This window comes from Drosophila sechellia, unplaced genomic scaffold (genome assembly GCF_004382195.2).
Source record: "Drosophila sechellia strain sech25 unplaced genomic scaffold, ASM438219v1 U_18, whole genome shotgun sequence".
NCBI lineage: Eukaryota > Metazoa > Arthropoda > Insecta > Diptera > Drosophilidae > Drosophila > Drosophila sechellia.
Genome location: NW_022611118.1, coordinates 7,800 through 25,864, shown reverse-complemented (window position 1 = coordinate 25,864; position 18,065 = coordinate 7,800). Strand labels below are relative to the sequence as shown.

Below are 18,065 nucleotides of genomic sequence, written 5' to 3'. Positions count from 1 at the left end.
GTTAATTGATAATCGTTATAATTGATAAGAACTAATTGGTTTAACCCAAATAGTATTCTTAAAAATTTTAGCAAGAAAGTTCCACAATTGGCTACGTAACTAAACTATCCGGGGAACAAGTAACTAACATAAATGCTAGAAACTCTATTTACCCAGAACGAGCACATAAACCATGTTATTGTTTCCCAATCAAGCCCGACTATCTCAATCTTCAGAGCCAATCCTTATCCCGAAGTTACGATCTAATTTGCCGACTTCCCTTACCTACATTATTCTATCGACTAGAGACTCTTCACCTTGGAACCAGCTGCGGATATTGGTACGGCCTGTTGAGAAGTTTGCGTGTCCCCACCATAAATTTTCAAGGTCCGAGGAGAAAATATCGACACAACAGTATATGTCATGCTCTTCTAGCCCATCTACCATATCTCTCTGCGAAAGACTCCATGGTATACGGCTATAAAACAGAAAAGAAAACTCTTCCGATATCTCTCGACGGCTTCTTTATGGTCGTTCCTGTTGCCAGGATGAGCACGAGGCCCATATTTAATAACAAACGGATACTCAACAGGTTACGGAATTGGAACCGTATTCCCTTTCGTTCAAAATTATTCAAGTGTATTATATTCGCTTTGTTTATATAGTTAGGCATTTTTGTTTTACTTGAAAATTTTCGGCTTTCGCCTTGAACTTAGGACCGACTAACTCGTGATCAACCACTGTTCACACGAAACCCTTCTCCACTTCAGTTCCTCCAAGGTCTCATTCGATTATTTGCTACTACCACCAAGATCTGTACCAATGGCAGCTCCATGCAGGCTTACGCCAAACACTTCTACGCATACCATTGTACCTTCCTACTCACTAAAGTTTCAAAATTTATATCACAAGTAATATAAATCATCTACTTTAGCGGTAATGTATAGGTATACAACTTAAGCGCCATCCATTTTAAGGGCTAGTTGCTTCGGCAGGTGAGTTGTTACACACTCCTTAGCGGATTTCGACTTCCATGATCACCGTCCTGCTGTTTTAAGCAACCAACGCCTTTCATGGTATCTGCATGAGTTGTTAATTTGGGCACCGTAACATTACGTTTGGTTCATCCCACAGCGCCAGTTCTGCTTACCAAAAGTGGCCCACTGGGCACATTATATCATAACCTTGAACTTCATATCAAGAAAGTTAAGGTTCTTACCCATTTAAAGTTTGAGAATAGGTTAAGATCGTTTCGACCCTAAGGCCTCTAATCATTCGCTTTACCAGATAAGATTATTTTATATAATATTAAAATGCACCAGCTATCCTGAGGGAAACTTCGGAAGGAACCAGCTACTAGATGGTTCGATTGGTCTTTCGCCCCTATACTCAATTCTGACAATCGATTTGCACGTCAGAACTGTTTCGGTCTTTCCATCAGGGTTTCCCTGACTTCAACCTGATCAAGTATAGTTCACCATCTTTCGGGTCACAGCATATATGCTCAAGTACGTTCCAGTTAGAGCATAAATAATATAAATATACATTATACATAACTATATAGAACGCCCCGGGATTGTGTTAATTAGCTATAAATAGCTAAAAAACTAATCCCATTATTAGTCAAGTTAATTACGCTATTAGGTTTACATCCCAATAACTTGCACATATGTTAGACTCCTTGGTCCGTGTTTCAAGACGGGTCCCGAAGGTATCCTGAATCTTTCGCATTGTTAATCATACAAGAGCATATAATAAACACAAAAATCAATATAATTATGCCATTATATAATTCCGAAAAATTAACGCTCTGTAATAATATAAATCTATCAGCACTTTATCAAATTAATAACATTTATTCTGTGTTAAAATGCAAGCAATTTAATTGGAATAAACTATAAGTTATATTTTATGATAAATTTGGGATATGCTAATAGATTACAATGTCCTTATATGGAAAAAATGCACATTATTCTTAATAATATTATTTAAATATTACAATTTAATGATGAATTTTCCATAACGGATATTCAGGTTCATCGGGCTTAACCTCTAAGCAGTTTCACGTACTGTTTAACTCTCTATTCAGAGTTCTTTTCAACTTTCCCTCACGGTACTTGTTTACTATCGGTCTCATGGTTATATTTAGTTTTAGATGGAGTTTACCACCCACTTAGTGCTGCACTATCAAGCAACACGACTCTTTGGAAACATCATCTAGCAATCATTAACGTTATACGGGCCTGGCACCCTCTATGGGTAAATGGCCTCATTTAAGAAGGACTTAAATCATTAATTTCTCATACTAGAATATTGACGCTCCATACACTGCATCTCACATTTGCCATATAGACAAAGTGACTTAGTGCTGAACTGTTTTCTTTTCGCTCGCCGCTACTAAGAAAATCCTTGTTAGTTTCTTTTCCTCCCCTAATTAATATGCTTAAATTCAGGGGGTAGTCCCATATGAGTTGAGGTTGTATATATAACTATATTTTGCCATAAATTCTTTATATATAAATGATAAAACAATCAATTAAATTCGTTATAAATAGTTCCAATAGTTCTTGTAAGCAAAGTCATTTTTATCCATTTAACGAACCAACGAAGAATAATAACAAACCAAGATTTTTCTTTTTCCGAATCATTAATAAGAGACAATTCTAGATGAAAAATATTTCAATTTTTTATGCTAGACATTTCTCAGTATTATTTGATTGAAAAAGAAAATATTTCTCTTCGTTTTCACATTCAAATGTGAGATAATGTTTTCATTTCTTTTTTAATATTATGAATAAAATCATTATTTAATCCAATAATATACCATATGCTTATAAAAAATTTATAAACAACTTAATTAGCATAGTCTTACAACCCTCAACCATATGTAGTCCAAGCAGCACTATAAAATTAATTAAAGTACATAACAGCATGGACTGCGATATGCGTTCAAAATGTCGATGTTCATGTGTCCTGCAGTTCACACGATGACGCACAGTTTGCTGCGTTCTTCATCGACCCATGAGCCGAGTGATCCACCGCTTAGAGTTTTATAATTCAATTTTATATAATGTCAATATTGTTTTTATTGAAAGAAATTAAAAATACACCATTTTACTGGCATATATCAATTCCTTCAATAAATTTATTTTTATACCTAAAATAAATGTTGCGAAATGTCTTAGTTTCATATAAGCATTATGTATCATAATAATCTGGTTATGGTTTGCTATTTTGGGTGACACATACTGCAAAATTTATATAAAACATTAACCTGATGGATGACAGGTACAAACATTGTATATTTTAGGTTGTTGCATTAGCCAACGTATGCTCATAACATAGATGAACAATACATATTCGCAACGCGTGTATATTATGGTCCATATACACACACACTTATTTTGATTACCACACATTCAAAATTATTTTTATTTTAATTCGACTTCTACTTTCGAATTTAGTTTAGTTTCTTCGATTTCCATTTTCGAGAATTTGTTTTTATAGGAAACGCCGTTGTTGTAGTAAGTACTGCCACAAATACGCACAGCAACATTAATAATGTTAAAGTCTTTTATGAGGTTGCCAAGCCCCACATATAAAATAAAAGCCATCTTCATTTTATTTTGACTTTAACTTTTGATTCCGTGGAATCATTTTGTAATATTTTTATTTTGGTAAATTGTATTTATTTGTATTATAACAAATATTTATTAACGATAAGGATATTATACAATAATGATCCTTCCGCAGGTTCACCTACGGAAACCTTGTTACGACTTTTACTTCCTCTAAATAATCAAGTTCGGTCAACTTTTGCGAAACAACCGTAACACGCAAGGCGTCACAGTGATCACGTCCGGAGACCTCACTAAATAATTCAATCGGTAGTAGCGACGGGCGGTGTGTACAAAGGGCAGGGACGTAATCAATGCGAGTTAATGACTCACACTTACTGGGAATTCCAAGTTCATGTGAACAGTTTCAGTTCACAATCCCAAGCATGAAAGTGGTTCAGCGGTTTACCCGGACCTCTCGGTCTAGGAAATACACGTTGATACTTTCATTGTAGCGCGCGTGCAGCCCAGGACATCTAAGGGCATCACAGACCTGTTATTGCTCAATCTCATTATTGCTAGACGCAATTTGTCCATTTAAGAAGCTAGTGTCCTTATAATGGGACAAACCAACAGGTACGGCTCCACTTACATAAACACATTCAAACACAATAAACATTTTACTGCCACCATGAATGAAGGCTACATAAGCTTCAGCACCATAATCCTGAAGATATCTATTTAATATATTTGAGTCTCGTTCGTTATCGGAATTAACCAGACAAATCACTCCACGAACTAAGAACGGCCATGCACCACCACCCATAGATTCGAGAAAGAGCTATCAATCTGTCTTACACACTTATGTTCGGACCTGGTAAGTTTTCCCGTGTTGAGTCAAATTAAGCCGCAGGCTCCACTCCTGGTGGTGCCCTTCCGTCAATTCCTTTAAGTTTCAGCTTTGCAACCATACTTCCCCCGGAGCCCAAAAGCTTTGGTTTCCCGGGAAGCGACTGAGAGAGCCATAAAAGTAGCTACACCCAATTGCTAGCTGGCATCGTTTATGGTTAGAACTAGGGCGGTATCTGATCGCCTTCGAACCTCTAACTTTCGTTCTTGATTAATGAAAACATCTTTGGCAAATGCTTTCGCTTAAGTTAGTCTTACGACGGTCCAAGAATTTCACCTCTCGCGTCGTAATACTAATGCCCCCAAACTGCTTCTATTAATCATTACCTCTTGATCTGAAAACCAATGAAAGCAGAACAGAGGTCTTATTTCATTATCCCATGCACAGAATATTCAGGCATTTGAAGCCTGCTTTAAGCACTCTAATTTGTTCAAAGTAATAGTACCGGCCCACAATAACACTCGTTTAAGAGCACTAGTGCAGGTTTTTAAATAGGAGGAACATATGAAAAAATACAAGTATTTAATCACATATAAGAACTCCACCGGTAATACGCTTACATACATAAAGGTATAGTACTAACCACAATTGTAAGTTGTACTACCCGTATGAAGCACAAGTTCAACTACGAACGTTTTAACCGCAACAACTTTAATATACGCTATTGGAGCTGGAATTACCGCGGCTGCTGGCACCAGACTTGCCCTCCAATTGGTCCTTGTTAAAGGATTTAAAGTGTACTCATTCCAATTACAGGGCCTCGGATATGAGTCCTGTATTGTTATTTTTCGTCACTACCTCCCCGAGCTGGGAGTGGGTAATTTACGCGCCTGCTGCCTTCCTTAGATGTGGTAGCCGTTTCTCAGGCTCCCTCTCCGGAATCGAACCCTGATTCCCCGTTACCCGTTGCAACCATGGTAGTCCTAGATACTACCATCAAAAGTTGATAGGGCAGACATTTGAAAGATCTGTCGTCGGTACAAGACCATACGATCTGCATGTTATCTAGAGTTCAACCAATATAACGATCTTGCGATCGCTTGGTTTTAGCCTAATAAAAGCACATGTCCCATAAGGTTCATGTTTTAATTGCATGTATTAGCTCTAGAATTACCACAGTTATCCAAGTAACTGTTAACGATCTAAGGAACCATAACTGATATAATGAGCCTTTTGCGGTTTCACTTTTAATTCGTGTGTACTTAGACATGCATGGCTTAATCTTTGAGACAAGCATATAACTACTGGCAGGATCAACCAGAATAATGTTTTTCCTTCATATTCCATTCATATTTTTTGAATCGAAATAAGCAATATAATAGATATATAGATTTTTCACTTTATATAATTCCATGATTTTTATTATATTGAATAAAATTCAATATTTCGCCTTTGGGTAAAATTTTAAATATATAAATATAAGTAAAAAATCTATTCGATTACGGCCATTTTTATATAGCATTCGTAATCCATATTTTCATTTTTAATTTATACTTGTTTTACCAATATAACAAGAATTTCATATAATTATTGTAATATATATGTTTCTATAATTTTATCTTTTTATATATACATATTTCATTATAAAATATCATTTTATTTCCAACATACATAATTATTGTATCCACACATGTACAATTTTTGTTTAACCAATATAAATATTAAGTTAAATCATTTGCATTTTGAAGATAAATTTAAAATTTATCTCTTTTCATATATCTCTCTGGTAATATATAACATAAAACCAAGCGCATATGATAATATTTCCACATTTAATATATAATTTTATATTTCTTTCATAAGAATCCATATTTGTATTATACCGTAACGATATAATAATCCAACTATACGGCAGGTAATAAATTAATATTTGCCTGCCTCCAAAAATTAACGATAATATATGGAAACGATTTGTTATTCTATATATAATAGAAACTTGACTTTTGTTTCAACGATATTATCTAAAAAGCGTATATTCCTATTATCCGCGGAGCCAAGTCCCGTGTTCTATAGAACTGAGAAACAAATTTGTACGGATAATAATATACTTTATTTTATGTAACCAATATAAACATAATCCGAAATAAATATTTCGAATAATGCGGGAGGTCGGCAACCACTGCCTACCTATAGTAGTTTTTGAACCCGCTGTCCTCAAAGCGGGTATTTTCAATTCCGTTTGCCACCCAACATACGGTCTATTCTCTTATATATTAAGAGATTATAGGAACATTTCATTTTTTTTCCATTATTCATATATAATATGATTATTTTTTTTTTTATACATATAATAAATATTAATTTTTATATGTTTATTATTTAATTTACTCATATAATTGCCAAATTCATATGAATACATAAGTTTTGAACAATATGAGAGGTCGGCAACCACTGCCTACCTATAGTAGTTTTTGAACCCTCTGTCGTAATTCCGGTCGTTTACACTACTATACCCTCTCACTATAATGGCTTTTCTCTATAATACTAAGAGAATATGGGAATATCTCAGCATTTTTTCCCATATACATATAATAATTAACCATTTTCATATGTATATTATTTAATTTAATCATATAATTGCCAAAATCATATGAATACATAAGTTTTGAACAATATGAGAGGTCGGCAACCACTGCCTACCTATAGTAGTTTTTGAACCCTCTGTCGTAATTCCGGTCGTTTACACTACTATACCCTCTCACTATAATGGATTTTCTCTATAATACTAAGAGAATGTGGGAATATTTCAGCATTTTTTCCCTTATACATATAATAATTAATCATTTTCATATGTATATTATTTAATTTACTCATACAATTGCCAAAATCATATGAATACATAAGTTTTGAACAATATGAGAGGTCGGCAACCACTGCCTACCTATAGTAGTTTTTGAACCCTCTGTCGTAATTCCGGTCGTTTACACTACTATACCCTCTCACTTAAATGGCTTTTCTCTATAATACTAAGAGAATATGGGAATATCTCAGCATTTTTTCCCATATACATATAATAATTAACCATTTTCATATGTATATTATTTAATTTAATCATATAATTGCCAAAATCATATGAATACATAAGTTTTGAACAATATGAGAGGTCGGCAACCACTGCCTACCTATAGTAGTTTTTGAACCCTCTGTCGTAATTCCGGTCGTTTACACTACTATACCCTCTCACTATAATGGATTTTCTCTATAATACTAAGAGAATGTGGGAATATTTCAGCATTTTTTCCCTTATACATATAATAATTAATCATTTTCATATGTATATTATTTAATTTACTCATACAATTGCCAAAATCATATGAATACATAAGTTTTGAACAATATGAGAGGTCGGCAACCACTGCCTACCTATAGTAGTTTTTGAACCCTCTGTCGTAATTCCGGTGGTTTACACTACTATACCCTCTCACTTAAATGGCTTTTCTCTATAATACTAAGAGAATATGGGAATATCTCTGCATTTTTTCCCATATACATATAATAATTAATCATTTTCGTATGTATATTATTTAATTTACTCATACAATTGCCAAAATCATATGAATACATAAGTTTTGAACAATATGAGAGGTCGGCAACCACTGCCTACCTATAGTAGTTTTTGAACCCTCTGTCGTAATTCCGGTCGTTTACACTACTATACCCTCTCACTTAAATGGCTTTTCTCTATAATACTAAGAGAATATGGGAATATCTCTGCATTTTTTCCCATATACATATAATAATTAACCATTTTCATATGTATATTATTTAATTTAATCATATAATTGCCAAAATCATATGAATACATAAGTTTTGAACAATATGAGAGGTCGGCAACCACTGCCTACCTATAGTAGTTTTTGAACCCTCTGTCGTAATTCCGGTCGTTTACACTACTATACCCTCACTATAATGGATTTTCTCTATAATACTAAAAATTGGGAATATTTCAGCATTTTTCCCTTATACATATAATAATTAATCATTTTCATATGTATATTATTTAATTTACTCATATAATTGCCAAATCATATGAATACATAAGTTTTGAACAATATGAGAGGTCGGCAACCACTGCCTACCTATAGTAGTTTTTGAACCCTCTGTCGTAATTCCGGTCGTTTACACTACTATACCCTCTCACTATAATGGATTTTCTCTATAATACTAAGAGAATGTGGGAATATTTCAGCATTTTTTCCCTTATACATATAATAATTAATCATTTTCATATGTATATTATTTAATTTACTCATACAATTGCCAAAATCATATGAATACATAAGTTTTGAACAATATGAGAGGTCGGCAACCACTGCCTACCTATAGTAGTTTTTGAACCCTCTGTCGTAATTCCGGTCGTTTACACTACTATACCCTCTCACTTAAATGGCTTTTCTCTATAATACTAAGAGAATATGGGAATATCTTAGCATTTTTTCCCATATACATATAATAATTAACCATTTTCATATGTATATTTTTTAATTTACTCATATAATTGCCAAAATCATATAAATACATAAGTTTGAACAATATCAGAGGTCGGCAACGGTCTTTCCTCTATAATACTAAGATAATATGGGAATATTTCATCATTTTTTCCCTTATACATATAATAATTAATCATTTTCATATGTATATTATTTAATTTACTCGTATAATTGTCAAAATCCTATGAACACATAAGAGAATACAATATGAGAGGTCGGCGCAACCATAATATAGTAGTTGATGACGAGGTGTTTGGCAACTTGACACAATCCATTAAAGTCTTTATATTAATTATATGAAAGGGACAATATCATATGCGTCACTAAATTGATGACGAGGTGTTTGGCAACTTGATACAATTCTTTAAAGTCTTTATATCAAAAATTATATGATAGGGACAATATCATATGCGTCACTAAATTGATGACGAGGTGTTTGGCAACTTGACACAATTCATTAGAGTCTGTATATTAATTATATGATAGGGACAATATCATATGCGTCACTAAATTGATGACGAGGTGTTTGGCAACTTGATACAATTCTTTAAAGTCTTTATATCAAAAATTATATAATAAGGACAATATCATATGCGTCACTAAATTGATGACGAGGTGTTTGGCAACTTGACACAATTCATTAAAGTCTTATATAATTATATGATAGGGACAATATCATATGCGTCACTAAATTGATGACGAGGTGTTTGGCAACTTGAAAATATAAACAATATCATATTAAAGATGACATTTAATATACAATTAAAGTCTATATAAAAATTATATGATAGGGACAATATCATATGCGTCACTAAATTGATGACGAGGTGTTTGGCAACTTGACACAATCCATTAAAGTCTTTATATTAATTATATGATAGGGACAATATCATATGCGTCACTAAATTGATGACGAGGTGTTTGGCAACTTGATTCAATTCTTTAAAGTCTTTATATCAAAAATTATATGATAAGGACAATATCATATGCGTCACTAAATTGATGACGAGGTGTTTGGCAACTTGACACAATTCATTAAAGTCTGTATATTAATTATATGATAGGGACAATATCATATGCGTCACTAAATTGATGACGAGGTGTTTGGCAACTTGATACAATTCTTTAAAGTCTTTATATCAAAAATTATATGATAGGGACAATATCATATGCGTCACTAAATTGATGACGAGGTGTTTGGCAACTTGACACAATTCATTAAAGTCTTTATATTAATTATATGATAGGGACAATATCATATGCGTCACTAAATTGATGACGAGGTGTTTGGCAACTTGACACAATCCATTAAAGTCTTTATATTAATTATATGATAGGGACAATATCATATGCGTCACTAAATTGATGACGAGGTGTTTGGCTACAGGAAAAAATCATTTATTTATCGAATCATCAAGCAAAGGATAAGCTTCAGTGGATCGCAGTATGGCAGCTGCTCAACCACTTACAACACCTTGCCTGTTACAAAAGTCGTTTACAATTGATTCTAGGCTTTGTCATTGTATTAAATAATGCTTTTATATGTAACTAGCGCGGCATCAGGTGATCGAAGATCCTCCTAATTTACTATGTTACAAATTACATTGGCATCACATCCATTGTCGTTTATAAAATAAATTATAAACTTTAAATGGTTTAGAAGCCATACAATGCAAATTGCCCCTTATTTATCATTGCAGTCCAGCACGGATACGACCTTAGAGGCGTTCAGGCATAATCCAACGGACGTAGCGTCATACCACTGTTCGCTCGAACAAGTATTGTGCCATTGGTCCGTACCTGCGGTTCCTCTCGTACTACGCAGGAATGCTGTCGCAACAACGTTTTGTCATTAGTAGGGTAAAACTAACCTGTCTCACGACGGTCTAAACCCAGCTCACGTTCCCTTGCATGGGTGAACAATCCAACGCTTGGTGAATTTTGCTTCACAATGATAGGAAGAGCCGACATCGAAGGATCAAAAAGCGACGTCGCTATGAACGCTTGGCCGCCACAAGCCAGTTATCCCTATGGTAACTTTTCTGACACCTCTTGTTAAAAACTCTTTAAACCAAAAGGATCGATAGGCCGAGCTTTTGCTGTCCCTGTGTGTACTGAACACCGAGATCAAGTCAGCATTTGCCCTTTTGCTCTATGTGTGGTTTCTGTCCGCACTGAGCTGGCCTTGGGACACCTCCGTTATTATTTGAGAGATGTACCGCCCCAGTCAAACTCCCTACCTGGCAATGTCCTTGAATTGGATCATACCTGAGTAATTGGAGTTATACCAAATTTTCAAATCAAAAATACATAAATGCATCGTTTTATTAAAGAATTTGTTTGCGATTATATAACAAACTCGTGATACTTTGATCAAGAAGCTTGCATCAAAACCCAATACCATAAGATATAATAAATATATCCGTATAATGGCTAGGAAATGATACACGTTCCATTTAATCAAGTAAGTAAGGAAACAATAAGAGTAGTGGTATTTCATTGACGATACCAAACCGAGGTCTAATATCTCCCACTTATTCTACACCTCTTATGTCTCCTTACACTGCCAGATTAGAGTCAAGCTCAAAAGGGTCTTCTTTCCCCGCTAATTATTCCAAGCCCGTTCCCTTGGCTGTGGTTTCGCTAGATAGTAGATAGGGACAGTAGGAATCTCGTTAATCCATTCATGCGCGTCACTAATTAGATGACGAGGCATTTGGCTACCTTAAGAGAGTCATAGTTACTCCCGCCGTTGACCCGCGCTTACTTGAATTTCTTCACTTTGACATTCAGAGCACTGGGCAGAAATCACATTGTGTCAACACCCGCTAGGGCCATCACAATGCTTTGTTTTAATTAGACAGTCGGATTCCCCAAGTCCGTGCCAGTTCTGAATTGATTGTTAATTGATAATCGTTATAATTGATAAGAACTAATTGGTTTAACCCAAATAGTATTCTTAAAAATTTTAGCAAGAAAGTTCCACAATTGGCTACGTAACTAAACTATCCGGGGAACAAGTAACTAACATAAATGCTAGAAACTCTATTTACCCAGAACGAGCACATAAACCATGTTATTGTTTCCCAATCAAGCCCGACTATCTCAATCTTCAGAGCCAATCCTTATCCCGAAGTTACGGATCTAATTTGCCGACTTCCCTTACCTACATTATTCTATCGACTAGAGACTCTTCACCTTGGAGACCAGCTGCGGATATTGGTACGGCCTGTTGAGAAGTTTGCGTGTCCCCACCATAAATTTTCAAGGTCCGAGGAGAAAATATCGACACAACAGTATATGTCATGCTCTTCTAGCCCATCTACCATATCTCTCTGCGAAAGACTTCCATGGTAGTACGGCTATAAAACAGAAAAGAAAACTCTTCCGATATCTCTCGACGGCTTCTTTATGGTCGTTCCTGTTGCCAGGATGAGCACGAGGCCCATATTTAATAACAAACGGATACTCAACAGGTTACGGAATTGGAACCGTATTCCCTTTCGTTCAAAATTATTCAAGTGTATTATATTCGCTTTGTTTATATAGTTAGGCATTTTTGTTTTACTTGAAAATTTTCGGCTTTCGCCTTGAACTTAGGACCGACTAACTCGTGATCAACCACTGTTCACACGAAACCCTTCTCCACTTCAGTCCTCCAAGGTCTCATTCGATTATTTGCTACTACCACCAAGATCTGTACCAATGGCAGCTCCATGCAGGCTTACGCCAAACACTTCTACGCATACCATTGTACCTTCCTACTCACTAAAGTTTCAAAATTTATATCACAAGTAATATAAATCATCTACTTTAGCGGTAATGTATAGGTATACAACTTAAGCGCCATCCATTTTAAGGGCTAGTTGCTTCGGCAGGTGAGTTGTTACACACTCCTTAGCGGATTTCGACTTCCATGATCACCGTCCTGCTGTTTTAAGCAACCAACGCCTTTCATGGTATCTGCATGAGTTGTTAATTTGGGCACCGTAACATTACGTTTGGTTCATCCCACAGCGCCAGTTCTGCTTACCAAAAGTGGCCCACTGGGCACATTATATCATAACCTTGAACTTCATATCAAGAAAGTTAAGGTTCTTACCCATTTAAAGTTTGAGAATAGGTTAAGATCGTTTCGACCCTAAGGCCTCTAATCATTCGCTTTACCAGATAAGATTATTTTATATAATATTAAAATGCACCAGCTATCCTGAGGGAAACTTCGGAAGGAACCAGCTACTAGATGGTTCGATTGGTCTTTCGCCCCTATACTCAATTCTGACAATCGATTTGCACGTCAGAACTGTTTCGGTCTTCCATCAGGGTTTCCCCTGACTTCAACCTGATCAAGTATAGTTCACCATCTTTCGGGTCACAGCATATATGCTCAAGGTACGTTCCAGTTAGAGGCATAAATAATATAAATATACATTATACATAACTATATAGAACGCCCCGGGATTGTGTTAATTAGCTATAAATAGCTAAAAAACTAATCCCATTATTAGTCAAGTTAATTACGCTATTAGGTTTACATCCCAATAACTTGCACATATGTTAGACTCCTTGGTCCGTGTTTCAAGACGGGTCCCGAAGGTATCCTGAATCTTTCGCATTGTTAATCATACAAGAGCATATAATAAACACAAAAATCAATGATAATTATGCCATTATATAATTCCGAAAAATTAACGCTCTGTAATAATATAAATCTATCAGCACTTTATCAAATTAATAACATTTATTCTGTGTTAAAATGCAAGCAATTTAATTGGAATAAACTATAAGTTATATTTTATGATAAATTTGGGATATGCTAATAGATTACAATGTCCTTATATGGAAAAAATGCACATTATTCTTAATAATATTATTTAAATATTACAATTTTAATGATGAATTTTCCATAACGGATATTCAGGTTCATCGGGCTTAACCTCTAAGCAGTTTCACGTACTGTTTAACTCTCTATTCAGAGTTCTTTTCAACTTTCCCTCACGGTACTTGTTTACTATCGGTCTCATGGTTATATTTAGTTTTAGATGGAGTTTACCACCCACTTAGTGCTGCACTATCAAGCAACACGACTCTTTGGAAACATCATCTAGCAATCATTAACGTTATACGGGCCTGGCACCCTCTATGGGTAAATGGCCTCATTTAAGAAGGACTTAAATCATTAATTTCTCATACTAGAATATTGACGCTCCATACACTGCATCTCACATTTGCCATATAGACAAAGTGACTTAGTGCTGAACTGTTTTCTTTTCGCTCGCCGCTACTAAGAAAATCCTTGTTAGTTTCTTTTCCTCCCCTAATTAATATGCTTAAATTCAGGGGGTAGTCCCATATGAGTTGAGGTTGTATATATAACTATATTTTGCCATAAATTCTTTATATATAAATGATAAAACAATCAATTAAATTCGTTATAAATAGTTCCAATAGTTCTTGTAAGCAAAGTCATTTTTATCCATTTAACGAACCAACGAAGAATAATAACAAAACCAAGATTTTTCTTTTTCCGAATCATTAATAAGAGACAATTCTAGATGAAAAATATTTCAATTTTTTATGCTAGACATTTCTCAGTATTATTTGATTGAAAAAGAAAATATTTCTCTTCGTTTTTCACATTCAAATGTGAGATAATGTTTTTCATTTCTTTTTTAATATTATGAATAAAATCATTATTTAATCCAATAATATACCATATGCTTATAAAAAATTTATAAACAACTTAATTAGCATAGTCTTACAACCCTCAACCATATGTAGTCCAAGCAGCACTATAAAATTAATTAAAGTACATAACAGCATGGACTGCGATATGCGTTCAAAATGTCGATGTTCATGTGTCCTGCAGTTCACACGATGACGCACAGTTTGCTGCGTTCTTCATCGACCCATGAGCCGAGTGATCCACCGCTTAGAGTTTTATAATTCAATTTTATATAATGTCAATATTGTTTTTATTGAAAGAAATTAAAAATACACCATTTTACTGGCATATATCAATTCCTTCAATAAATTTATTTTTATACCTAAAATAAATGTTGCGAAATGTCTTAGTTTCATATAAGCATTATGTATCATAATAATCTGGTTATGGTTTGCTATTTTGGGTGACACATACTGCAAAATTTATATAAAACATTAACCTGATGGATGACAGGTACAAACATTGTATATTTTAGGTTGTTGCATTAGCCAACGTATGCTCATAACATAGATGAACAATACATATTCGCAACGCGTGTATATTATGGTCCATATACACACACACTTATTTTGATTACCACACATTCAAAATTATTTTTATTTTAATTCGACTTCTACTTTCGAATTTAGTTTAGTTTCTTCGATTTCCATTTTCGAGAATTTGTTTTTATAGGAAACGCCGTTGTTGTAGTAAGTACTGCCACAAATACGCACAGCAACATTAATAATGTTAAAGTCTTTTTATGAGGTTGCCAAGCCCCACATATAAAATAAAAGCCATCTTCATTTTATTTTGACTTTAACTTTTGATTCCGTGGAATCATTTTGTAATATTTTTATTTTGGTAAATTGTATTTATTTGTATTATAACAAATATTTATTAACGATAAGGATATTATACAATAATGATCCTTCCGCAGGTTCACCTACGGAAACCTTGTTACGACTTTTACTTCCTCTAAATAATCAAGTTCGGTCAACTTTTGCGAAACAACCGTAACACGCAAGGCGTCACAGTGATCACGTCCGGAGACCTCACTAAATAATTCAATCGGTAGTAGCGACGGGCGGTGTGTACAAAGGGCAGGGACGTAATCAATGCGAGTTAATGACTCACACTTACTGGGAATTCCAAGTTCATGTGAACAGTTTCAGTTCACAATCCCAAGCATGAAAGTGGTTCAGCGGTTTACCCGGACCTCTCGGTCTAGGAAATACACGTTGATACTTTCATTGTAGCGCGCGTGCAGCCCAGGACATCTAAGGGCATCACAGACCTGTTATTGCTCAATCTCATTATTGCTAGACGCAATTTGTCCATTTAAGAAGCTAGTGTCCTTATAATGGGACAAACCAACAGGTACGGCTCCACTTACATAAACACATTCAAACACAATAAACATTTTACTGCCACCATGAATGAAGGCTACATAAGCTTCAGCACCATAATCCTGAAGATATCTATTTAATATATTTGAGTCTCGTTCGTTATCGGAATTAACCAGACAAATCACTCCACGAACTAAGAACGGCCATGCACCACCACCCATAGATTCGAGAAAGAGCTATCAATCTGTCTTACACACTTATGTTCGGACCTGGTAAGTTTTCCCGTGTTGAGTCAAATTAAGCCGCAGGCTCCACTCCTGGTGGTGCCCTTCCGTCAATTCCTTTAAGTTTCAGCTTTGCAACCATACTTCCCCCGGAGCCCAAAAGCTTTGGTTTCCCGGGAAGCGACTGAGAGAGCCATAAAAGTAGCTACACCCAATTGCTAGCTGGCATCGTTTATGGTTAGAACTAGGGCGGTATCTGATCGCCTTCGAACCTCTAACTTTCGTTCTTGATTAATGAAAACATCTTTGGCAAATGCTTTCGCTTAAGTTAGTCTTACGACGGTCCAAGAATTTCACCTCTCGCGTCGTAATACTAATGCCCCCAAACTGCTTCTATTAATCATTACCTCTTGATCTGAAAACCAATGAAAGCAGAACAGAGGTCTTATTTCATTATCCCATGCACAGAATATTCAGGCATTTGAAGCCTGCTTTAAGCACTCTAATTTGTTCAAAGTAATAGTACCGGCCCACAATAACACTCGTTTAAGAGCACTAGTGCAGGTTTTTAAATAGGAGGAACATATGAAAAAATACAAGTATTTAATCACATATAAGAACTCCACCGGTAATACGCTTACATACATAAAGGTATAGTACTAACCACAATTGTAAGTTGTACTACCCGTATGAAGCACAAGTTCAACTACGAACGTTTTAACCGCAACAACTTTAATATACGCTATTGGAGCTGGAATTACCGCGGCTGCTGGCACCAGACTTGCCCTCCAATTGGTCCTTGTTAAAGGATTTAAAGTGTACTCATTCCAATTACAGGGCCTCGGATATGAGTCCTGTATTGTTATTTTTCGTCACTACCTCCCCGAGCTGGGAGTGGGTAATTTACGCGCCTGCTGCCTTCCTTAGATGTGGTAGCCGTTTCTCAGGCTCCCTCTCCGGAATCGAACCCTGATTCCCCGTTACCCGTTGCAACCATGGTAGTCCTAGATACTACCATCAAAAGTTGATAGGGCAGACATTTGAAAGATCTGTCGTCGGTACAAGACCATACGATCTGCATGTTATCTAGAGTTCAACCAATATAACGATCTTGCGATCGCTTGGTTTTAGCCTAATAAAAGCACATGTCCCATAAGGTTCATGTTTTAATTGCATGTATTAGCTCTAGAATTACCACAGTTATCCAAGTAACTGTTAACGATCTAAGGAACCATAACTGATATAATGAGCCTTTTGCGGTTTCACTTTTAATTCGTGTGTACTTAGACATGCATGGCTTAATCTTTGAGACAAGCATATAACTACTGGCAGGATCAACCAGAATAATGTTTTTCCTTCATATTCCATTCATATTTTTTGAATCGAAATAAGCAATATAATAGATATATAGATTTTTCACTTTATATAATTCCATGATTTTTATTATATTGAATAAAATTCAATATTTCGCCTTTGGGTAAAATTTTAAATATATAAATATAAGTAAAAAATCTATTCGATTACGGCCATTTTTATATAGCATTCGTAATCCATATTTTCATTTTTAATTTATACTTGTTTTACCAATATAACAAGAATTTCATATAATTATTGTAATATATATGTTTCTATAATTTTATCTTTTTATATATACATATTTCATTATAAAATATCATTTTATTTCCAACATACATAATTATTGTATCCACACATGTACAATTTTTGTTTAACCAATATAAATATTAAGTTAAATCATTTGCATTTTGAAGATAAATTTAAAATTTATCTCTTTTCATATATCTCTCTGGTAATATATAACATAAAACCAAGCGCATATGATAATATTTCCACA

At 34.8% G+C, this 18,065-nt stretch overlaps 5 non-coding genes across 5 annotated transcripts; all 5 read right to left on the bottom strand.

Moving 5' to 3' along the window:
* Positions 1-2,850: 2,850 nt before the first annotated feature.
* LOC116802613 lies at positions 2,851-3,029 on the bottom strand. Its single transcript, XR_004362950.1, has one exon. It is a non-coding gene; the product is annotated as a 5.8S ribosomal RNA (ribosomal RNA).
* Positions 3,030-3,715: 686 nt separating this feature from the next.
* Positions 3,716-5,710, bottom strand: LOC116802615. The gene has a single exon (XR_004362952.1). It is a non-coding gene; the product is annotated as a small subunit ribosomal RNA (ribosomal RNA).
* A 4,631-nt stretch (positions 5,711-10,341) lies between these two features.
* LOC116802616 lies at positions 10,342-14,303 on the bottom strand. The gene has a single exon (XR_004362953.1). It is a non-coding gene; the product is annotated as a large subunit ribosomal RNA (ribosomal RNA).
* Positions 14,304-14,697: 394 nt separating this feature from the next.
* LOC116802612 lies at positions 14,698-14,876 on the bottom strand. Its single transcript, XR_004362949.1, has one exon. It is a non-coding gene; the product is annotated as a 5.8S ribosomal RNA (ribosomal RNA).
* A 687-nt stretch (positions 14,877-15,563) lies between these two features.
* On the bottom strand, positions 15,564-17,558 carry LOC116802614. The gene has a single exon (XR_004362951.1). It is a non-coding gene; the product is annotated as a small subunit ribosomal RNA (ribosomal RNA).
* Positions 17,559-18,065: the final 507 nt, after the last annotated feature.